At 41.0% G+C, this 24,836-nt stretch overlaps 1 long non-coding RNA gene across 1 annotated transcript; it reads left to right on the top strand.

Annotated features, from left to right (window-relative positions):
* The first annotated feature begins 23,730 nt into the window (after nucleotides 1-23,730).
* LOC125894331 (uncharacterized) lies at nucleotides 23,731-24,836 on the top strand. The gene is made up of 3 exons (XR_007450056.1): nucleotides 23,731-23,770; nucleotides 23,976-24,119; nucleotides 24,768-24,836. It is a non-coding gene; the product is annotated as an uncharacterized LOC125894331 (long non-coding RNA).

The raw sequence follows: 24,836 nt of genomic DNA, 5'->3' as shown, positions 1-24,836 counted from the left end.
TGACTACATAGAGGGGTTAATATAACCCACCCATTTCAAAGGCTTAATGTTAGACATAATCAAGGGTGTGGTGTTTTTAGTGACAAGCTGTCTGTATATATTGTGCTCAGGCTCTCTCAGTCAACCCCAGAGGAACCCCTCACTGTTCCACCCTCTTGTCCAAATATTGGGTGCATTCCAAATTGCATACTTTTTTTACTTTTAATATGTACTGCAGCTGCCCTTAAAAAGTACGTACTATTGCATGCAGTATGCACACAATCGGGACATACTACTTTCTGATAACATTACGCCCTGAACTTTGAACATTTTGCTTTTTGTTAATCTATAACGTTGGAAATAACACAAACGCCACTCACCAAGTTCTCCAGAGATGGAGATCAACCAAGTGTGTGTGTGTGTGTGTAGTCTAATTTTAAAGTTATGAGTGCACAGATTGTAGATTCCAACATATTACATTTGTGACAGTGAAATTACATCTGCATTTCTCTATCATTGTTATTTTTATAGGTATGCCCAGTTGTTGTTTGTAATTTTTTGAATATTTTGTTCACGTAAACAATCAATGTTCCTATTATTACTATTCTACTGGTCAGTCACTTGAATGCGCTGTCATCCGTCATTGCGACTTCTGACAGCTGTCAATCAGCTCCTTTTCTGGCATACTATTTAGTATTGTAGTATGGATATAGTCACTTCTGGTTCCAAAGATCTAAGATGGCAATGGCCAAAATGCCAAACTCAAGGCTCCAAAACATTAATCAGCAAACTAATGGGTGATGTCAAGGAGGCTACCCCACTATTATTTATACAATCTATGGTTCACATCTGCATCACCATGTATTTTTGCTTAACCAGATTAAATATCCAGATACAGATCAAACATAATACCAGATGTAAAAAGGGTACAAGAGGGTCCTTTAGTGAATTTGGCAACACCCTTCCCAAGAATTGGGAGATGCAGGTACTTAGCAATGAGCACAAGAGTACATGCGGCTATAGAACTACCAAACAACTTAGGAATGTCTCATAAATTTAAAGTGAAAACCTTGAATTTGATGCTGAAAAAGACGCTCAGAACCATTGGATGAGGGATGGGTAGGTTGATGGATGAACGTATGATTGAATAGATGGTGGATACAGAGATGGATGACTTAGACACATGGAATGCTGTACCGTAAACTAGATTCTCTTTTATCACGTTTACTGTGTGTCTTAGTATGCACTCATATATTTCCTTGTCATGTTACACTGTATCATGACCACATACACTCATTTCTCATCCCCCCTCTGTCTCAGTCCACTGCTCTCCCCTGTTAGACCTCTTTATCTGGTCACTTTTGAGATCTAATACATTACAAATAACTCCCTCTTTAAATTGTAATGTGTGATGTAATTTTGTGGGATACTCTGATTCAGCTGTGTAGCTTCATCCATTTCTGTCACATTTGATTACTTTGCCTATAAAATCCATAAAATGGGTACTCAGACAAACAGTTTAGTACAATTTGTGGGTTGAATTTGTCATCATTATAGCATAAAGCTAAACTCTATTGATCCCTGTGGGGACATTGGGTTGTTATAGTAGTAGATAATAACAGGATACAGCAAAAATTGCAATACACTCCAAGCAAGAATAAGGGAAAATGTACCACAGTACCTAAGGCCTCACAGTTTTACATGTCAGACAATGAATTCCTAAGTAATGGTTCTTCCCTGGTGAAAATGTTATGGGAGAAGGATTTGTGAGAAGAGGTTTAATAACACAAATGGTAGAAAAACCCTGGCATAGTTTGGTAGATATGTAAAAGTAGCACTAGGGAACCTAGTACCTCTCAGGCACTACAGAATGAAAGTGACTGATGATAAATGAAACAGGAAGTGGCAGTTATTATGCAAAGAAGAAGTAAAGAATCCTGCACTCTTGGATATTCCACTAACTTTTAAAAATTTGTTATTGGTTGGTCGGCCATCATCATTAGTACTTATAGTCCACAGAGTCAGAGTTTGGTCCATTAAGACCAAAACCTAATGCCACAAAAATAGCGTCTTTTCATCCACAGCTAGCCTTATCAATAAGGCCCAGGACTTCCATTGACATGGACTCTTATCCCCCCCATTGACTCCATACACTACAAGTGGTCACTACAGTGGACAGCTATTCAAAAGCCATGTTCTTGCATATGCATGGGTTTTGTAGTCAGTCACTACAGTGGACCCAGCACCTTATGTCATACAGCAGACAAAGTTAGTGACTAACCAATAAAGAAAGTGATTCTCAGGAGCTGATGAAAGTAATTCAGGTAAGCAGGCAATTATTTGCCAATACGTTAGTCATAGCAACTTCATAAGGAAACAATATGTGATGACTGACAGATTGCAAACATCTCTCAAAGCACAGTTGTTTTTCTGTCCAACACTCATAGATGAAGCTGAAATATGTCAAAGCCAGAGCACCAGAATATTAAATATTGAGAAAGAGCACCGCAGTCGAACACCGCAGTCATAAAAATGCCCACACCACAGCGTCCCATGTGATTATGGCCTCTCCAAGAACCCAAGCATTTACCACTTCCAGCAAAAAATGAAAAAATAAAAAATAGAATTAAAAAAAAAAAAAAACATGGAAATGAGCAGAACACCACAGCTTGTATGTAGGATGCCATCCAGGAGCGGAGGAGGAAGAAGAGCACGGAGAATGCATGAAGGGAGAGCAAAAGTGGGAAAGAGATAGAGTGAATATGGGCAAACATATATAAAAAGTAAACAAAACAGCAGAGAACTAAATTTACAAATTAAGAAAAATTACAATTTTGAGTATGTTACCTCATTAATTTTATATGCAAGTTTAGCATCTCTCTGTTTTACAACACCAGCATACTAAATATATTTCATATGGCAGGACAGACTGCAAAACATTCTGACTATGTAAACACCTAGTGTTTTTATTCCTTTTGCTTGTATTTACATATCAGAGAATTAAATTGCTTACTTGGAAATGTCACATGATTAATGTCTGGAAACATTTGATTATCACAGTCGAGGTGCAATGCCCATAACATTAGCATGGAAGACAAACAAGTCTGACTGTATCTTTATGCTTTGTTCACAAAGAGCAATAGCCGTAAGCAAGTACAGGAAGGACAGAAGGAGGGAGAGAAGGATCTTGAAACTTTAGCATGTTCTGTTTCAAAGACCCTCTATTGTGGAAATGTCATCCTATTTTTATGTAGTGAGGACTGAATAGACCTTGAAAAACAAGCCCATTCTCCTTCCTAGGGCAGTTCATTGCTACGCTTTAGGCCCGGGCCGTTGGTGCGTGTCTCCACCGCAGGAACCACCCCCGAAGGACAGAGTTCCGGAACTTTTACAGGGCCTAAACAAGTCCCTGCCTCGGAGTAAGTACTCACAACAACCCCGAAAAACTCCTGGCTGGGGCTTGGGGTTTACTTGGTGCTGATTGTATATACTCAAGGCAGAATGTGACGTCAACAGAAAGCAACAAAATAGCCGGCATTTTTAAAACTCAGCAGACGAGAGTTAGCTCGTTCATAGCATCCACCGGCATGTAAACAAACTCAAGAACCGGTCTGTGAAAAACATATTTTTTTCCGGCAGATATCTTAGTTACAACATGATTGAGCTAGCAAAGCAGTTTTGTGTTGCTATGTGTGGTATTTATTCAGTTATGGGAAATCATGATGTCTAGAAAGCATCAGCTGACAGGGACAGCTAAGAGCAGCAGCAAAGCTAACATCAGGACGTCATCTGTTAAAAGCCTGTCGGATACGACATGAAACTACTCCAGTTAGCACAATCATGTAGTAACTAAGACATCTGCTGGAATTTTTTTTTTTTTTTTTCACGGGCCACTTTGTGAGTTTAGTGAGTTATTACAGACACCGCTATCGGCTAACGGCTAACGGCTAACAGCATCCCTACGCCACTACATTGTCCCGGTCAAAATGGTCGCGCAACGATTACATCACATCCAGAGCCCGGTAACTTTACAGGAACCTTCCTCCTACTCTGCTCTCTCTCAGTGGAGACACGGCGGTTGAGAGGGCCAAGCGAGAGGACGTTCCTGTAGTAGTTCCTGCCCCCCAAATAGTACCAGGAACTTCTTCAGTGGAAACGGGCCTATTGTCACGCCCCTTGGCGTATGATATCAATGACAAAGGCACCCTTGAGGAATTAATCCAAAAAAGTAAAGGCATGGTGCCTGTCTTGTGTTACATTATTTGCTAATATATCACTTCTAACAATTTTGTCCGGTGATAATATGCCATAACTGTGCCTATTTTTTATTTTTTTTGGCTTGCTTTGCACCCTAGCCATAGGTCAATCGGTTATACCAACAACATTTGGCAACTATTTTGATAACTGATTAATCTTTTTACGCAAAAACGTTTCTTCAGTGTAAGGATTTGCTATTTTTTTTTTTTTTTTACAAGACTGTAAACTATCTTTGGGTTTGGGTCTGTTCAAAGTATTCTCATAGAATGGTTCATATGATATCCTACGAAAAATGCATGGAACAGTTTAGATGATAGCCTATAAATTTGCACCCAACTAATGACGTTACGTCCATAACATACAGTAACATAACTAATGTAAAATTATGACGGTAAGGTTTAGGCAATAAAAGTTACTAACCTTAGGGTTAGGGTTAGAGTCATACATTAAAATGACTCAAAATTCACGCAAATTTCACATCCCAATACATGACTCCTTGGGAAGGTCCCGGGCGAAAGTCCTTTCTGTTGTGACTCATCCACCACCCCAACCTGCCTCCTTACGTGTGCTCAGGACTGCTTCCTTGATTACTGCCATCAGCACATTGGTCACGTGATTGCAGCACGTGATTGCAATATGTGGGTTATGTAATCAATATGTAAGGGAGCTGCTGCTGGGGAGAAGGTTGAGCCTGTGACTGCAAGATCCTATGAGACCAGTGCAAGCTCCAAAATGGTGGTGCCTGGCTGCTAGATTCCAAACATAACTTCCACTTCTCTCTCAGGAAAAAACCCTTTTCTGCACTTTACAATTTGGATTATCAGATCCTTCCAACCTGGAAGACCTGGAAGATAACATCAACGAGTGCTTCAACTGACTCAACTGACTATGAGCAACATACAGACCGTGATCAGGACCGCATGTCATCCACACCACACAACAAGACATTCAGAGGATCCGACTCCTTTCATGACTCCCTGGACAAAACACTGCTTTGCTGAAGTCAGTAAAATTCTCATTTCCAGAAACATATATAAATAATCTCTCTGGACTAGATGCACAAATAGGACTAATTTAGGTACTGCACAAGGAATTCCAACATCTCCGCAGAGGCCTGAAATTCAGAAAACAATAAAGAGACACACTGACTAAAGAACACAAAGTCACGCAGCATGAGAGACAATCTCGTTTTTTGTGGCATTCCTGACTGCACACAGGATGACAACCCCTAACAGCTGATAAAGGACTTCATGACCAATCACCTCAAAATCTCCCCGCACTTTATAATAGACACTACATTCCACCAAGTTCACTGTATAGGACCTAAACACACCGCAAACAAACACCCCTGTCCCATTGTGGCAAAATCTGAACACTTCAAACAAACTACAGGTACAACCTCATGTCAGGCAACTTAAAGGCATGGACTATGGGCTCATCGATCAGTTCCCCGGAGAAATACTGAACAGATGCAAAATCCTACTCCCACTGTGAAAACAACACATGCAGCAAGGAAAAAAAATGCATCATTTCAGTCACCAAACTCTGCATTGGTGGCTTTTTCTTTTCCTTTTTGGGCTTCAGGAAGAACAGTATTCTGTGTCTGAAGAATTTTCCAAAACCAAACACGTAAGAGTTTAACTGATTAAACAGTGTGTTCATCCGTCTTTATATAAGCTGTAAATGTCAACATGTTTAGCTAACTACCTTACTATCCACTGTTGTAACTTAGTGTTTTAGTCCATCAACTGAGGCTGCTAATTTTCTGGCTGAAACAAGCAACTTCAGTCTTAAGGCTGTCCACACTAAGAACGATAACTATAACAATAACGTAGGGCTGGGCGATATGGCCTAAAAAAAAAATCTCAGGTTTTTTTCACAAAAAATCCGATTCAAGATTTAAATCGATTTTTTTTCCCCCTCCTAGTTAAAAAAAAAATTGCGGCCTGGTAGCACATACCTGGAGTCCAAAACTTTCAGCATGTGAATAAACCCTGGCTTTTCCACGGTAGCCTATATATGGGCACCATATCTCTTGCAATATACATGGCGACTGCATCTGTGATCGCTTTCCACCGGACCCCTTTCTTATCATATGGCAGTGTTTCCCCTGCCATCATATTGGATCACAACAGAAGTCATTTAAGGTTACCTTTCCTATAGAACAGGTCTATACCTTGTCCTTTTATTAAACAAACTAAATAGCCTTATGTTACAGGCTGAGCCTGATGTGTGTGGCTTGTGTGTGTCTGTGTGTGGAGCTGTGTATGTGTGTAGTTGATGTAGGAGGTATGAGACCTTAGTGTGCCGGGTGTGGTGTGTGACGTCAGACGGATGCGCCCCAGGAAGAAAGTGAGGCATGTGCTCTGTTGTTTACATCGAGCAGCCACAGTGAAGGAGCCTCAGTTCTGCATGCTGTTTTTGAGTTATTTCCCTCTATGTAAAAGTCAGACACTGATGACAGAGGCTGTGCATCATCCCTGCAGCGCTGAAAATAAAGTGCCGTTCTTTAACGCAGACGAAGTCCCGTTGTTTATGTGTTGTTGCCACAACGAGCTAACACAAGCTAAAGGAGCTAATGGTCTTCGGAGGTCCCTTTACTATGGTTCAGGGGTCTGCCAGCTTGGCGTTGGTAACACTTATTCATCTTATTTACACAACGGCATGGCATTTCTGTCCCTACACGGTGTGCGTCTAAAATCCTCCTCTGCTCTCTGTGTCGCGCACGGTGGAGTTCGGCCCTGATGCGCGCACACACACACACACAGGTGAGCACACAGACACATACACAGGTGTGCACACAAAGCGCAGAAGAACTCGTTCCCTTTCTTGAGAAGGAGTTCTTCCCCACTCACTGCCATGTTGTTTGTGTGTCAAGCGCGCGGGGGGGAGGTGTGAGCCCACTTTGAACTACGGGAGCCCAGCGTGGAGTGGCGGTGGTGGATTTTAAATAGAAACTCGATTTTCATTAAAACAAATCGGCCTAAACTACAAATTCGAATTAATCGATAAAATCGATTTATCGCCCAGCCCTACAATAACGATGTGAGCATTCATACTGATAGATGATAACGTTCTGTAAACAGTGCTAGCACATGCTGTGCACTCCAGTTGCCTTTTCAATTCAGATGGATTTTGATCGGTCGACTGCATTTCCATCATTTATCAAATCACTCTGGAAGTGATCCAGTCGATATCATTTATCACTGTTTTGTGGTTTTAGTTGTGGTTTGATCTAACTTTCAGAACCATATATTTATAGTTATGTTCTTGGTGTGGACGGCCTTTTACTCTTTTGGCACAATATAATGTATGTAGCCATGAAGCATCAGCATTAAGATGCCTCTTCAGGGTTTTTGTTGTACCAAAGTCAACAAGTACTAGAAAAGAGAAGCTTCCCTCTGTCTGCCTTTGTCTGAAATCAAGGATCCATAGCAGTCGTAGGCAAGTATGGGGGGAGAAGTTCGACTGCTATTCGAGTTGCCTTTTAAATCCACATCTTTTCACATTACCCATGGAGGCTCACATTACTGTGATCTGTACATGAACCACTGAATCAGGTTGGCTAATCTGGTTTCATGTAACTCACATAAGCTAAAACTACCATTCCAAGGTGCCGATCCTAAATTGGCCTATAGACCCAATTAGTTGCGCTTGTACCATGCTGCCTTCTGCCTAACACTAAAGACCAGTATGACCAGTATTAAGCCTCCATCAATAGTTAGTAAAATATCAGCCAGCCTGATGGGTAAGCTTACTGTTTATGGATCTCATCCTCATAACCTGGCATTGAACTCTAATAGAATGTGCAACCAGACAAAGTAAATGTTGCTTTTTATCTGTAAACACAATCCTTAAATATAAACTGTACATTAAAAGGATTTCAAATGAAGTGGGAGGGCTCTTTTAATTCATGGTATTGACACACTCATTTATGACAGGCTGTAACGATTAACACTGACGGTGATCCAGGCCGCTTTGATGGCTCTCATTCATGTTACACTAATGTAGACTTTATCACCACTATAGCCACTCTGACCTTTGAACCTCCTCTTTCAGCGACAGTGCACATTTGCAAATGGATGACTTGGCCCGGTTTCCGCGGCACAATCGCCGGCATTTCAATCAGAGCTCACTTTGAAGATTTTTTTCTTGATATTTTTTTTTTTATCCATTCAGTCTTTGAAATGTGTTTGAAATGAATATCCCCCTTTGTTACTTTGATCTAGTCTCTCTGCAGTATTGGCTATTGTTACAGCCAATTGTGCCATCCATTCACAGCTATACACTTCTGTGAGTAGCCAAGCCTTGATGAGGATGAGAGTGATTGCTTGGCAAAGCCACACACACACACACACACACACACACACACACACACACACACACGCACACACACACACACACACACAGGTTTCCTTTTGTCACATTGTCTTTCACAGACACACACACACACAGACAAAAGTTAAAACATGCATGAACACACACTCATGCACCTACAAACTCATGTTCAATTACTGTATTTCATGTTATCCATTTGTATAGCAGTCGTTACAGTAATGGCTGTCATGTTGAGTCTGTTCAATTAAAAGCCACATAAAAGCATCATCATTTTCTATTCACTGTCTGTTAACAGTGCCATCAAGGACAGACTCACATACCCACCCACCCACACATGAACATACTACATGAATTCATACCTGCAATGAAAGAAAGAAACCTGTAAGACAAAGAATAGTCCACCTTGTGAATCCGAGATTATTTTGTTTCTTTTACACTAAGGGGAACATGCACAATATTTGTGTCCAGTGACACAGCAATGTTGAAATTCTTACATTCTCAAATTTCAAAAATTTAAAGCTTATATAGTATACCAGGGAAGTTTATATATTTCAACAACTAAAATGGGTGTAACATATCTACTGTCTAGCACCTTGTCAGTGGCTAGTCTTGAGTCTCCCTAGCTGGTTAGCTTTGGATGCAAAATCCAAAAAAGTCTTGTAATGAAACTGAGAGTAGTAGTAGTGTATTGTGATCCCTTCACTTTTTCCCTAGCACCACTCTATTTTTTGTTTTGTTTTTGATCAACCAAACTAGTGATATCCCCATGAGCCTAAGCTTTTCTGTTTTGTGCTACTTGCAACTGTATGTATGCTAAAATGCCAATCTGATACGGTAAACATTATACCTGCTAAACATCATTATGTTAGTTTTGTCATACTCAGCAAGGCAACATAATCATGAAGAAAAAAAAGTACTACCTTGCCTAAGCACTGCCTGGCTGTAGACTCTGTTGTTGTTACTTTGTAAATAGCCACCTCACCTGACAGGGTGGAACATGGGGCTTTCCTTTCTGGGGTAAGTTATGGTAGAGAATATAAATGAATATATAATTATAAGAAATACTTTACACAAAATGAGATTCTGCTTTATAGGCCCTGATGCTTCCCAATGGAACACACCATACTGAGTCACAGAATACAAATATATCAGACATTTTCATAAAATCAAGTATGAAAAGTTCAAGCACTTCATGTATTATGAATACTGAATATTGAATGAAGAAGAATGCACTATTAAAGACTACAAATCAATCAGTGTGCTCCAGTCTTTTATTTCTCTGAAGTTTGCTGTCCTTGATCTGAAAAGCACCTGATTCAGCTGCACAATGCTGGAGGATGTGTGGAGAATGATTTCCATCTGCCTTTGATGATCAGAGTTTAAGTTAGATATTCTAGTAATGAGGCAAGATCAAACAAATCAGATTCCAATTTAGATACAGATCAATATTAGTCTAAGCCCGGCATGTGTCTTTCTGCTGCTACACATTTTGTTTGGTTTTAGATATTACTGCAGTTCTATAATAAACGGGCAACCTGCCAGGGTGTACCCTGCCTCTCACAAAAAGCATGCTGGGATAGGCTCCAGCACGTTGTGATGCTGAACAGGATGAGCAGTGTAGAAATTATAGGTTTGGATGGATGGAGGGACCACAGCATGGATGCCCCTGAGTTTTACTTGATAGCAGCATGTGCCCAAGATGTTACACAGACACCTATAGTTGAAGGTGTGGTGAAAGGAGCAGGCAGCCAAATGAAATGACAGCGGTGTGACTGTGAGGAAACACTGATGATACACGAGTTCCTGCAACTGCTGCATTCACACTCAAAACTCCCATCTGAATAGTGTGGAATTAGCATATTAATGGAAGGTCGAAGTCAAAGATATTCTTAACGCTGTGAAAATGTTTAATTACAATTTTTGTTAAAAATGCTCATTTATCATGAAGGAGGACATAATGTGCAATTTATAGGGATGGGTAAGGAACTCCGGTATTGAACGAGCCCCGGGGCTACATTCTTCAGTATTGATAAGCTCTGACCTTATCAGTACTTGAGCAGTCGCGTTTTTTTTTTTTTTTTTTTAACAAGATAAACGTTATCTTGCACATTTATCTCACCAACTCCGTCAATTATCCGTCATTGTATCATGATTTTCGCTATTCTCCCTGAAGACGAAAGATCTATGTCGCTCACCCTGCCTGCCTGCTGTGTGTGAGTGGAGAGAAGGGGACGGGGCTGTTGTTCCAGTGACACACACACACACACGCAAACAAGACAGCGCACACACCAACTCAAGCTCGTAGCTTACCTTTAGATAGATAACGATGGCGGAGAGAGCCAAACGGTCAGAAGTGTGGTGATGCAGACACAGTGCATGACGGCAACGCAAGTAATTTGTCAATTTGTCACCTTGCGAAAGTGCATCATATTCAGACGTACAGGGTTTGACTGCCCTAGCACAGCTAGTTCATTTACGTCCAGTCCAGGTTTGTAATATTATGCTAACAGCCAACACGAAACGAGCCGTTCACATTACTCTTTGTGGCAGGTAACGGTCCAAAACCTCACCGCACTTTAGGGACTGTTCTTTACTTGTGGAGGGACTGCTAGTAGTAGAGTAGTAGTACCGTTAAAATCTTAACGATACCCATCCCTAGCAATTTATTTCGCTACATTTACCAGATTGTAATAGTTACTAGTTAGTTCGCAGATAAATTATTATTATCCTGAGTTGCACCACATAACTTCTCCTAAAAACTAGGGATGGGTCACGATTTTCGAATTTCGAATAGTCGTTTTATTTTTGAAAAATCAATTTTTTTAATGTGACTATTACTATTCGCCGTCTTATTCCCCCCCCCCCCCCCCCCCCTCCTTTATTTGACATGCAATTCAGCTTCTAACTGCATGAGGGCAGTATAGGATTGCTACAGCGGAGTGAGACGGGCTACCAGCTAGTTTGCTGCTCTTGTACAAAAAACAGGAGAAACATGCAGAGACTACTACTCCACGAGGAATGTCCGCAATCATTCAGGCTTTCATAGTCGAGCGCACTTCCACATTGTAGTTTCCTGTAAAAATGTCCGTGATTTTATTAGCTGAAGATAACTTATAATATCAATATCAATGTTTCAGAGAGAGAGAGACAGAAAGAGAAAAAGAGAGACAGAGACAGACCGACACAGAAACAACATTCAAACATGTGGTTTATCAGAATCAAACACTTTCGTATTTCACATCCAAACGGGGGGTGGAGGGATGTCTCTCACCCCCTCCCCCTGCTGCTGAAAAAAATCCTAGTGGAAACACTTTCCTCTATTGCAGTTTGAAGCTATTTGACTTCGGGGTCAAAGCCCGGGGCAGAAACTGTGGTGCATGAGCAGAGCACCTCAGCCAGTTTGGATCCAATTAACTGTATACATGCAGGAGTAATTCGACTCCCAATCACATTATCTGGGTGTGTTACCCCCAGTTTCCACCAGATGCGTGTGGGTTGCGTCTGCGCTCCAGAACGGCAGCGGAGCTGATACACTGCAATTCTAGTCAATGTGTGTGTTTCCACCGGCTGCGGCTGTGCTGTGTTACGGCTCCGTCACAGCTGCAGTGCTCCGGAGCCCTCCGCAACAGATACGCAGGACTTCTATTTTTGCCACACACCGGAGCACAACGCAGCAATTCAGCACAGAGCAGATCGTGCGGGGCAGGAAGTCGTGCACAGAAACAAAATAAAACATCCAGTTAATTTTCAAAATAAAATACACAGTGTTCACGGTGGATCTATTTCCCTGCACTACACCTTGAAAACTACATAATGGGCAGAGGCAGGCCTGAAGTCAACAGGTCAGAGGTTTTCAGACGTCATTTCACCCCACTGACACCATGGACGAGGAGATATTAATCATGGAGGTGCACCAAGATGTCTTCCTACTACTCTTCTGGTTTTGTGGTTCTGTTTATAGAAACTACATCTTGTTATATCACGCGATAATGCGTCAATTCGTGAGATCTCTTGGGTCCTTGTGACTCCCGCTGTCCAGCTACACCGCTTTGCACAGCAAACGCAGCCGGTGGGTGTTGACGGACAGCGGAGCATGCAGCTGAGACTTTGAGAAATTTGATTATTAGGATTTTAGTGGGACTAGCATGTTTATATGTCATTTACATGTAATTTGCAAAGGTACGTGAGATAGGGGAGTAAAAAAGTAAAACTTGAGATAAAAAAAGTATGAAATGAAAACTGTACCATGACACCAGTGAGTTGTATTTACTGCCAAAGAGGCAAATATGGTAAATCTTGTTCATGTATAACATCATCTCTCCTCCAGCACCTATCAGGCTAATACTAATAGTGTGAATCATTATTAATAAAATTTCGTAACTCACTACATTATTTTTTATATCACCCCACTACTGACTCGAAATACAACATCACATAAGCAGATTCATTAGGGGCTGGAAATATTCCCATTACTTGTCAGGAGAAAAGATGACTAGAACATTGTTGCTCCAGGTAGTGGTACAAAGACTCGCTATGAAAAACATCCTAAATCTCTGTTACATCAACAGCACAACAGTGTTAAGCTTCAGGAAATACACCCCACCAAAGGTGAGCCCTCCTCAGCCATAGAGAATGGCTGTAGCCCTCCACTGGCTAAACAACCAAAACTGGATTTTTATCGCAGACAGCTGCAGGCTACAAGCAAAAAAGAACTAATAACACAAGGTGAAATGTTGCGTATCTCCACAATTGACTCTCCATCTTTCAGACAGATCCTTGTGAAAATACCACACACAGGCAACAGAAAAAAACAAAACAAGTTGCAAGCTATTTAGCCTTAGCTGCATTTACCAGAGATTACCCTGACATTAACACAGAGGCACACAAAAACAAGTCTGAATTTTGAGGAGAAAGGACTCTATTCCTACTAATGTTGTGGGGTGTAACATTAAAGCAATTTAATGAGTAGTATAACAAATTACTGTTAGTGGGGAATTATAAATAAAGCAATAACATTGCTTTAGTAAATTATGTGTACAGCATAACAACAAACAAAAATAAAATCACTATCCTCTTGAATATCTCTCTGGACCCTGGAATCAGTCAGCCCATTCTCCTCACCTGCTCGTCAAATACACATGTTTTGTCACACCCCTTAGCGTGATATATCAAAGCCAAGGGCATCCTTTAGTGTCTTTATAAGACACACTAGGCTTTCAACCAGGCACAAATTACTGCTTTCTTCCCTCCCTCTCGATTTGCAAGTACAGCACCCTGAATCAGAGCAATTCAAAAGCCCTCAGGTAGTTGAATGCCTCTGGGACAGACCCATTTATAGCAACCCACTGGATCCGTGGCGTGTGCGATCCGGCCGAGGCGCGGGTGCCGGAGCTAATAGCAGCCATTCAAGAAGCTGCTCCACCAGCCGCGGCCTAGAAGCGGCTCGGCGCTCCGCTCCGCTAAAATTACGCGCCGGGTCTGTTTCTGACGGCGCGTCAATTTGCACAGACCAAATGAGTCAAACAGGAAGTCAGGCGCAGAAAAGACGAGAGTATCCAGTCGATTTTCAAAATAAAAGACCAATGAAAACTCCGGATCGTATTTCACATCACTACACAAACATGATGTGACAGGCATGAGTCAAATGAAAAGGAAAAAGTTTTCAGAGCTTACCTCAATGGTGCTGTATGTTGCCGTGCAGGCTCAGAGTTGTCTTAAATACAGCCACACAATTCTCTACTGATGTGTTCTGGGTGTTTTCAAGAATGCTCACGAAGTGGATGTCAGTATTCCTCAATATTCCGCTTAGAAATGCGGTCTGCTCTATCAACTCAGGCTCACATTAGCGCTAGGAGAGCGACGTCTGTGGTGAGGCCGGGGAGGGGGAGGGAGGGGGGAGCCGAAGAATTCCCAGTAGGAGCTCCAGCCGGTGCGCTACAGAGTGACGTTCATTTACCGGAGGCATTTTATATCTGGCCAATTTTTGGAGACTGTGGCCGGGCAAATTAGTCAATGTATGGGAAACACTAAACACTAGAAAACTCAGGCCCTTTTCCTTCTTGTGTGGTGTATTCTGTATGATTCACTGGGTGCGCCTCTTTAAGTGGTCCGACCGGCAACCTGTTGAGACGATTTAGTTCCGCGTTCCCCCTCCAGCTCCTCGGCGGGGGGGCCACAGGTGGGGCCGGACTCGGAGTTACGGGGGCACTGGCCCCTGCTGGCCCCCGCCTAAAACTGCCATTGCTTTCAACCAACACAAATGCAAACCCATGTGGAGCAATACTTGATGCAGAGTGCAACTGATATAGTGTGAAAAGTAGGTGTGGGAATATCTAGGCACCTCACGATTCGATTCAATTCCGATTCTGAGGGCAACGATTCTAGATTCTAAAACGAGGCAATTAAAAAATTTACACTTGATATTGAAAAACATTATTGTAATAAAGCTGGGAATACATATCCAGTGCATACAAACTCTATTACTTACTGTGGTTGAGATGACTACACTCCACCAGTCTCCTCCGGTCCATCCTCCTCATCCACAAATCTCAACGGGACTCTCCTGTCCCTCGTCGACCTCCCCGACATCTCTCCTCCAGTATTTACAAAACTATAACTGACTATAACTATCTATGAACTATAAAAACACCAACTATTGCAAAAAAGACGAACGATTGCAAAACTACGACCTATGGTGAAAACACGACGAAAACATGGCAAAAAACAAAAACATGGCATAAAAAAACCTCAAAGGCTCTCAAAAAACCACAAACATTATTATTCACAACACTAAATATTATTTACAAAGAAAACGCCACCCACACTTCACTAAAACTCCGCTGAAACACCGCTAAATCACTCCTACTTGCACTCTCCTCGTCAGCTGTCATTCTCCTCCTGCTGTGCTCACTTCCCTCCCGTCCTTCACAGGTAATGACGTCACTACCGTAATGTACCGTATATCACTGGAAAGCTCCGCTTCTCAGCTTTCACAATCCGTTGGAATTACGTCGATGGCGTGAATGGTCGAGGAGTACTGGTAATTTGAAAAATAAATATAAAAATAAAATTAAAATCGATTATGAGTTTTCCAAATCGATGCTTGCATCGTTCAAGACAGAATCTCGATGCATCTAAAAATCGACTTTTTTTCATGACAGTTTGTGTGTTCAATATTGTTTTAAGGTAAGGTTGTGTAACTTATATAGCTGTTGCCCACTGATGTCACTCATGTGAAATATTTACATCATGTTACGTTATGTAACAAAGACTTTTTTTTTTTTATCCCAAAACATGATATTTGTTGCTGCTGTAGTAGTAGTATTTTTGTTGCTAAAACGTTACCACTTTGATTCAACAGCATTAACCATATGTTACAATGTGTTTCAGCTGTGTGTCACACAGAGGTGCCAAAGGCTGTCCCGTGCATCGCTATAAGACGCTGAAGGGCTTTACAGTGTTGGTATGGTAAGTGTTGGCATTTCACAACCTGAGAATAAGTACGAGTTGAAACAGCAGTTTGACAAAAAATTAATGAATAAATTAAAAAAAGAAACTTAAATCTAGGTCCCCTTGCTAGCTTTTTTACACATATGGTCTTCTTTTGTGGAGGACGCTTGATCATTTTAATCATTTATTAACAATGAAACTCTTAATAAAGAAGTGGGTCAGCATTATTGTTCCATCACTGGTAATCACCGAGATATGATGAAATGTTTTGAAATGTTTTAGTTTAATAAAAATTCAGAAATTTTGTACATTTGACGACTAGTCAAACAAGCCTTGTCTGAAATTAGATAGCACACGTGGGCAAAAGTTATTCATCAGTGATGCACAATACAGGATCCTCTGGAAAATGTTAAATTATTTGTCACAGTGTAAGTAACGTCAGACACAAGTTAACATTTACCACGGATAGAAAGCAAGATGAATCAGTGAGCAGCTTTCAGCACTGATGATGCCAAGTCAAGCACATACATACACACACCCACGCACCAACCCAAAAACTCTCTCACACACACGCACATGCGCGCACACACACACACGCACACACACACGCACGTGGCTGGTTATCACATAATCATACAGATCTGTTAGTCGTTCCAAGGCAGCTCTGTACTTGTGTGGATATTTTGCTGCATCCGAATGTGTTCTTGCTGCTGTCGGAGCCCTCTCATTTGTAAAGCAAATGGTCTTCAAAGAAGCTGATGAGCAGTGTGATGAACGAGATTGTCTCCCAAAATTGCTGAGTGATAAAATATGCCAGAAGCAGATAAGGTGTGTGCGGTGATGGTGGGTGGGGGTGTCATCTCATCTGTGCTAAGCAGAGACAGTGTTAAACAAATGAACCTTGATAGTTTATAGCCTGATTCAGTCCAAAACCAATAAAGATTGTATCATAAAAGAGGCATTTTTTCCTACTGCCATATTTCTAAAATATATTTATTTATGAATAGTATGTGTATCAGAATTATAGCTGTCTAGCAGGCTGATATTGAATCTTTCATTAAGCACATACCAGCCAGTAGGACCATCCCCCTCTCATAAGATGGCTATGATGCAGGCTGATTGATTACATTTTAATTCTAACATTAATCAGGAGCAGACGGCTTGTCTATGGGAACACATTAACCTAGTGTAACACTGTGATGTGATTAAGTATGTACGAATATACAATTATTAGGTGAGTGAGCCTGAAGGCCTTATAAACTCTGCTCAACTGAGGACAAGTGCAGACCAAGTGGTGAGAATCCATTTACACGCTGCATCAGAGTGGATATTATTTCTGTCTTTTTTAAAATGAATACATATTTCAGCGGCGCACTTCATTAATGTTACACATCAAAATTAGTTTATCAGTAATAAGGCAAAGGCATACTGATCAGCCTGTAAAAACAGTTATATCATGTCTTCTGTGGCTCTGGAGGAGCATTACCAAGTCTGAGAAGATAAGTAGGTTGGAGTTGGAGATGTCAAATGTTAAACAGAAATGCTTTGTTATAAACTGGAGGTGTGGGGTTAAAGAGATGAGTTTGAGAGGTTGAACAAGAAGAATTCAGTTTTTTGAAGTGGATCTGTATGATGAGTGTATTAAATACAGTAGATATGGTTGAGAGGTTGAGAGAGATGGTTGGCACACTCCCTGTTTGGAGGAACAGATGGGACTAGCACCCCAGAAGCTCAGCAATGCATTACTGCAAATAAGGGTAAGCAGAAAAATCTCATCTCAAGTCGTCACATATCGCGTTTTGTTAGTGGTCTTTCACAACTACATTATACGTGCTAGGTATCCTCCTGTGTCAGCTGTTAATATTCCAGGATGTCGCATCCAACCCTGACTGTCAACATAAACATGGACAGGTTTAGGCAACAAAAGAACGTGGTTAGGTTTCCAAAAAAGCATCATAGTCTGATGATACATTCATACAGGAAATGAACACCGGGCTCCTGGGTTAACTTGGTAGGTTAACTTAGAAACACTCTAGGTGATACAGAGACAGAGTAATGGGCCTCTGAAGTCAGTAAAAAATTGAAGATTTTGCCTAAAATAAAATAAAAAATGTATTTCAGGATGAATAACTGTGGCTTCATCTGTGCAGGTAAATGACACTATGAGGCTGTAGGCACACTATCAATGAGCACTTGTTTCAAATTTGAAGAAGATTGCTCAAAGTATGACCATTCTACAGTGTTTTCCATGAAAAGATCCAGGCGGAGCTCCAAAGGACAAGTCGGTCACTCCGCTTCAAAACAGTACTATCAGTGATCAAACAACACTCAGCCAGTTTCAAACATTGTACCTTATTGAAATCAGGTGTGATTAGGATAGCTGATGTTGTTTATGACACAGAAACACCATAAAATATCACCAAATAAAGCCATATGAAATGTGAAAGTTATGATCCCACTTTCTAGGTGGTATATCTCAGCCCAAAACAGTGGTAGGAGTGAGACTCTTACCTTTCATAAACCAGCTACGTGTCCACTAACTAGAAGATCACGAGTAATCCTTTAACTTTTCCCGTCGAAAAACAGCATGACATGACTTGTCACCACTCATCGCGATTTTGTGTGTTTAGGCTGCTCTGGTGCGAAATACATAATAAAAAAAGAAAAACGATGTTATTTTTGAAAAGTCGAGAGCTTCCTGAATCCGGCAATATCAAACATCACTTGGTTTGATGACATAATGCGCCTGGAATATACCATTTAAAAGAGGAGGAGGGGAGCAAGGATGTCGGTGTCCTAGTGGAGGTTAAAGTCTGGGGTTTGTTGAACCCATCCATCACCGCTCCTGCCCACCCAACTTTCCAGCTCCTTACATTATGTCGTTACCAACAGTGCTTCAACCTGACACCTTCCAGTGGTGTGTCATAATGCTGCAACAGGTGCTGTCCGGCCAACAGGTGGTGTAACATATAACAGCAAAAGTTTATGTCTGAGCACGTTACACACTGACACTGCCTGGAAGCCTATCATACCACCGCAAATGTTGGCTTGAAATCACTGACAAAGCAGCTGTATCCAGCTGATTAGCTCCACTAAACAAAACTTTACTTCTCCAACAATTTCTAAGATATTGGTGCTTGTGTTTTTTCAGGCTGTTCAAATAAAGATATGAAAACAGCTGTGGCAATATACATTAAATATGGACATAAACACTCCAGCTGAAACATTGAGACAATTCAGCCTTTGCAGTAAAAGTTTCTCTCAAGAGAATGATGTACACTGCTGTACCAACTATTAAAAACTACACTTAATACCTACAAATGAATGAAAGGATACACCAAACAACCAGTAAAGTGTGAAGTGCTGGTATCTGCTGATTCAGAAAGATCCTGAGATTGTGTTGTAACCACATCCAGGAAGCAGTAGCTTTCTGAGTCCGTAAGCATGCAGCTACAGCTTACGCAGTTAGCTTGTTCTCTTTCTGGGGCTCCAGTTTCCACAGAAGTTTCCTCTTTCTTTTTCAGCCCAATCTATCTCCCTTCCCTCCGCCAAAGTTCTTCCTCTCTATACTCTGTTTTATTAAGGTATCCCTTTGTCTTGCCCTCCACAAACCACTGAAAGTTTGACCCGAACAGCTGACCTGAGGTTTAATACAGTACACAGCACAGTTGAGCATTTTTGTCTAGGAATATAGAGGTTGTATGGTTGGAAAATGTGGCACCAAAGGAAAGAGCTGTTTCACAGCAAGGTAAAGCGGAGAAAATATTGTAAATATAGCATTCGGTTAGACTAATATTGATTTCTTTTTTTTTAGGTGGTAGAGTATGTTTTGCTGAAAATCTCCATCCACAGCAATGCATAGCTGAGCTTCTGGGGTGCTAGTTCCACCTGTTTCTGTATGCAATACACTAAATATGGATAAGTATCTCATACAGCCACACTTCAAAAAATCCAAACTATCCCTTTAGGATGCATTATGGGTAATGTCGGATGCAAAGCTAGGATGTCTCGACTTCTGCTGCCTCATCATTCATTTATTCATTAATTTCTATTTATGTTGTCATGCCTTTGTTGAATAGAAAACAAACAAAAGAAACACAAAAGATACACAAATTAAAAACAAAAAAACAACCTCCCCAAATGAAGTGCTCATACAAGAAACTAGCAAACATTTACACAATATCTAGATAAAGAGCCCTCTTTCTTTTCTCCCAGGCTTTCTCCAGATAACTGGCTCATTTGCATGTTTCAAATGTGAACAGATATCTCAGTCTTTGTTTTCTACTGCTCTTTTTATTGTACAGCGCAGTGCTTTAAGATAAAAATGATTTTGTAAATATGGAAGATTCACAAAGTGAAACTCATTTTCTACATTGTTAAAACAGCACAATGAATATATTGGCTTTTTTTCTTCTAGATAATAATATACCATCCAGTTTCAACAGTCAAAGGTAAAATACCTAGCTGCTGAACACGTAGAGATTTTTTTGCTTTTTAGACAAATCATAGACAAAATAATTCTCTGTACGATATTCAGTTTTTATCATCTGAAGTGTGCAGTTTTGATTTAGTCCATAAATGCTCAGCCCACCGTCCTTTTTCCTTGGCAAACGTAGATTCTCTAAACAAACCAATGCGGAGCTTTTCCATGTTAAAAAATGACCATTCTTTTCCTTGTGATTCTCTAACTTGCAGAATACCAAATCAATGGAGCAGAGCCTCAGACTCTTATGTATTTTGTTTAAATTTCACCAAAATTTAATTTTTTTCTTTTTTGAAAGATGCGCCAGTTAGAGTGGCAGCAGTCTGAGTAGATCCTGTTTTTAAGTTATGTTTGAGTGTGGTTTTTTTTTTTTCTTTTTTAATGATTGTTAACTTTTCCAATGTGATGAATAAAGTTGTGTACACAAGGGACGATCTTCTGGCTGTGAGAGGATCCATTTACCGAGTTAAACACCGACTACCCACCCGGCTGAGGAAGCCTCATGCAGAGCAGGAGGTAAGCTAAAGGCTAGGAGGTGGAGATACAAGCCTTTCCTGCCGTTGGTCCTTATGGGGAATGTAAACTCACTATCAAACAAGTGTGACGAACTGCTGGTATTGGTGAGGAGCCGAAGACTCTACAGGGAGTGTAGTCTCATTTGCTTCACGGAGACGTGGCTGAATGACAACGTGCCTGACTCCTGTGTGAATCTGCCTGGCTTCTCAACTGTGTGAGTGGACAGGGACGCGGAGGCGAGTGGCAAAAACAGATGTGAGGGACTGATCCTGCTTGTGAACAATAAATGGTGTCATCCTAGACATGTCACAGTGAAGGACAAGATCTGCTGTCAGGATACTGAACTGTTGGCAGTCGGTCTTGGACTGTATTATGTACCATGGGAGTTTTCACACATTGTTGCCATTATTGTTTACATTCCATTGCGGGCAGCAACGGCAGTGGCATGTGACATCATCCATGAAACTGGATTTGTTTCATGGAAAAGCCAAGGACGCCTACAGTGCCTCTGCCCTACCACCTCTTGGCAGATCAGATCATAATCTGGTCTCTCTCCAGCCTACATTCAAACCCTGTGTATTAAAGTTACCACTCACTCAGTCAGGAAGTGGTCCCCAGAGACCAGTGAATGTATACAGACTGGACTGTACTACTGGAGCCATGGGACAACAACATGGACATGGACAGTAGGGTGGATATTCTAACAGATTATATGAACTTCTGTAGGGACACTGTGATGCCAGTAAAGACTGTATGCTGCTTCCCCAACAATAAACCCTGGTCAGCAATAATATCAAGCAGTTCCTCAACCAGAAAAAGCTGGCGTTCAAGCAAGGGGACAAGGAGAGGCTCAGGGAGATTCAGTGTAAGCTGAAGGGACTGAGGCAAAGGTGGGCTACAAAAGAAAGGTGGAGAGTAAGCTGCAGCAGAACAACATCAGAGAGGTGTGGAAGGGAATGAGGAACATCACAGAAAGACGAATAGCCAGGTTATTGATGGTGATGTGCACGGTTAGCCTTTGCTGTAAAACCTACAGTTTATTACTTTAAAATGCCCAGTAAAATACCTTAAAAACATTGAACAGTATAAAACTGTAACATGCATTGCATCATGGGAGTTTTATTATAAACTAGAGTATATTACTGTATAATTTCAATAATGTGGTAGGATACTGTTCTCTTATGGAATGCAGATGGGTCCACAAAACAAAAACAGTTATTTACTTGATAACTTACAGTAAACTACACTCTGTGTATTCTCTGGTGAGGTACTGTAGTTTGGATTAGGCGGGACAAGCATCTAAAAGCTGTTTGCCAGACGCCATTAACTTTAAACAAAAGAAGAGGACGAAGAAGACGGCGGGACAATTACAAATCAGTGATCAGCCTTGGTGGAGAGAGGCCACTCCGTTGCGGTAAGTTCAAATGTACAAGTTTAACATCTTGATTAAACCTGACCTGATCTAATATTTGCTTTTAGCATAACACTAATCTTACTCTGAATTATGTTAGCGAGCCTGAGATGTCCAGACAGTCATAAACACTCCTTGCCGACCAACCTTAGCTAACATTATGTAACTGTTCTTTTATTAAAATGTCTTTTAATAAGTGCGTGTGTGTGCGCGCACGCGTGCGTGTCGGGACGTATTCAGCGTAATGACGTGGTTGGCCGCGCGTGCCTGCGTTTCAAGGCTGGAGGTAAGTCGTAGCTGTGTCACTCTCTGGTGATAAATGTTCATAAAAGTTATTTGTGAATATTTGAATGCGGCCAAAATGCTGTATGCTGCTCTGTGTAATGTCCGACTCGTCCTGTGTGAGTCATGCAGAGACTTGAGTCCGTTAAATTAAGTTTTACTTTCGTCCTAGCGTTAGCGGTTAGCATGCTAAGTTAGCCTGCTTGCTGCTTTCGTCCCCATAGACATAATATGGCCGTCCCTCGCGCCCACTCTGCTCAGAAGAGCCATGCCATACACGTTTCTTGTCAGGTGAAGGGTGATTTATAATCTTGTGTGTGCGTCTGTAACATTATTTTAATTCAATACCAGTGTGAAAGCCTTAACTAAGTGACATGTTAATTAAAATGCTAGTAAAATATCTTAAAAAAAAGTCCATTGCTGTATGATTTCAAAAATGCGGTAGGATACTGTTCTCTCAGAACGGTTGATTAATTACAGTAAACTACACTTTGTGCATTTTCTAGTAAGGTACCGTTGTTGCTAACAGTTGTTAACCAGATTATTTACAGTAAACAACAGTTTGTGTATTTTATAGTAAAGTACCACAGTTTGGTTTAGGCGGGACAAGTGATGCACCTAAAAGCTGTTTGCCAGTGGTTATTAGAGAGAGAACGAGAGAGCCAACACGTCCTCAGCCCCACGGTGTGTGTTGATGAGTACTAAAATACTTCCAGGTATTTCGGTGATGTGCAGTATTATTAGAATGTGATTAGCTTACATATGACTCATTCTCTAATGGGTAGCAGAGCTTAGTAAAAAAAAAAAAAAAGAAAGAAACCGCAATTTGTGGCAGAAATATCAAGGTATTGAAAGGTTTTTTTTTAATAAACATAAATAGACATGGGTTATTGAAAGTGATTGATTTTTTGAATGGTAATTTGTGTAAGAATTAAATTGAAGTGCTTTTGATATTTTAAGTGTTGCAGCCAAGTCTATATGTTGCTTTATACATCTGTTTGTTTGTCTGGTTGTTTGTAGCATCAGGAGTCAGGAAAGACATTCCAAGGAACGGGGTGGGTACCAGGCTCCAAGAGAGTCAGGCAGAGAGAAGAACCTTGAGGGTGGCCATGTGCTCTGCTGGGCTGTCTAACTTTGTAAAGTTTTGTGAAAGAAGGAATATAAATTGGAAGCGCTATTGATATTTTTAAGTGGCACAGCCAATTATATACAGTATGTTGCTTAACGTGTGTGTCTGTTTGTTTGTCTGACTGTTTGTAGCATCAGGAGGCAGGACGTGACCTTCCAGAGAAGCAGGCTTGTACCAGTCTCCAGAAAAATCCAGGCGGGAGAGTGGAACCTTTAGACTGGCTACGAGCCTCTGGCACTGGGCACTGGGCTGTCTAACCAGAGCATCAGATTACGGTAAGTTCAAATGAAACATCTTGATTAAACCTGACCTGTTTTAACATTTGCTTAGCATAATGTTAACAGTACTCTGAATGATGTTAGTTAGCCTGAGATGTTATTTCAGGCAGTCACAAACTAGGGATAGGCATGAGTACTCAATTTGGACGTCAGTATTCGTTTGATTATATTCTTTATTTTCTTTTTTATTTGTGTGTGTGTGTGTGTATCTATCTATCTATATATGTATATGTATCTATAGACGTATTCAGTGAGCGATTTGTGTATGCCGCCATCTTGCGGCGGTGCCATTGCTGCAGTAACATGTGTCAGTCATCAGTTCATTATGTTGTCATTGTGAACTGGCTCTCTACAATGACAGCATCATGTATAGCTGGATTGATGATGTTAGGTAGTGGCCTCTGGTAACTGATGAAGGTATCTTAAATGAGTACCGATATTAATATAGAAATTAATCATTTGTTTGAGCGATAAGCAGGGAAGATTAGAGTAATAGGGAGATAATAGACTGTATCATTAAACACTGTGTAATATAACGTTAGCATACTTTACGTGTGCTGACGTTAGCAAGCTAGCAGCGTGACATTTAATTGCCAGTTATATATGTTGCTTAATGTGTGTGTGTGTTTGTCTGGCTGTTTGTAGCATCAGGAGGCAGGACGTGACCTTCCAGAGAAGCAGGCTCGTACCAGGCTCCAGAAAAATCCAGGCGGG

The sequence above is a fragment of the Epinephelus fuscoguttatus genome, linkage group LG9, assembly GCF_011397635.1.
Source record: "Epinephelus fuscoguttatus linkage group LG9, E.fuscoguttatus.final_Chr_v1".
NCBI classification, from domain to species: Eukaryota; Metazoa; Chordata; class Actinopteri; order Perciformes; family Serranidae; genus Epinephelus; species Epinephelus fuscoguttatus.
This window is presented reverse-complemented; position numbering and strand designations above follow the sequence as displayed.